The sequence below is a fragment of the Apium graveolens genome, unplaced genomic scaffold, assembly GCF_009905375.1.
Source record: "Apium graveolens cultivar Ventura unplaced genomic scaffold, ASM990537v1 ctg2721, whole genome shotgun sequence".
NCBI lineage: Eukaryota > Viridiplantae > Streptophyta > Magnoliopsida > Apiales > Apiaceae > Apium > Apium graveolens.
Window position 1 is genome coordinate 2,155 of NW_027417777.1, and position 853 is coordinate 3,007.

General features: G+C 43.5%; 1 non-coding gene across 1 annotated transcript; it reads right to left on the minus strand.

Moving 5' to 3' along the window:
* Window positions 1-506: 506 nt before the first annotated feature.
* On the minus strand, window positions 507-611 carry LOC141700681 (small nucleolar RNA R71). The gene has a single exon (XR_012566458.1). It is a non-coding gene; the product is annotated as a small nucleolar RNA R71 (small nucleolar RNA).
* Between the last annotated feature and the right edge of the window lie 242 nt (window positions 612-853).

Below are 853 nucleotides of genomic sequence, written 5' to 3' on the forward strand. Positions count from 1 at the left end.
GGCTCGTAAGAGAACTCTGGATCAAGCCGAGGAAGAAGTTGTAGTGATTCGTAGGGAAGTTTTGAGGACGAAGAGAAAGTTTTTGAAAAGAAGAGAAAGTTGAGGAACCAGCTTTAGTAGTGATGGGAGATCAAGCAGAAATCCTAAGGCTTTGATGGACTATTCTCAGCCAAAGATCAATGATATTTAGTCGAGCCTCATCAGAACAGCCATCCCGGCTAACAATTTTGAATCAAGTTGAGAACGATGCAGATGATACAGAACTCAGTTCAATTTGGGGGTTCTCCTACAGAAGACCCCAACATGGACATCAGGGATTTCATCGAGATCTGCGACACTTTCAAGTTCAAGGAGTGACTGAAGCTATCAAGCTGCGACTCTTCCCATTTTTCACTCAGGGATAAAGCAAAGTGCTGGTTACATTCTCTACCACCAGGGTCTATCACCAATGGGAGGATCTTGCTCAAAAGTTTCTCACTAAATTCTTTCCTATGGCGAAGACTCTTGCAATCAGGAATGCTCTTACTCAATTTGCACAGCAAACTGGAGAATCTCTGTATGAGGATTAGGATCGTATAAGAGATGCTAAGGAAGTGGCCACACCATGGCATGCCTGATTGGATGATTATAAACTGTTTCTATAATGGTTTGGGCACTCGGTCTAGACCTATGCTCGATGTAGCGTCTGGTGGAGTCTTATGGGCCAAAATCTATTTTAAGCTTATGAGTTGATTGAGCTTATGACAACTAATGAATACCAGATCCTATGCAAAGAGTGTTACAAGGAAAGGTAGCAGGAATTCTGAAGGTAGATACATGTAACACCCCCAGATCCGGGGTCGGGGATCCGGGT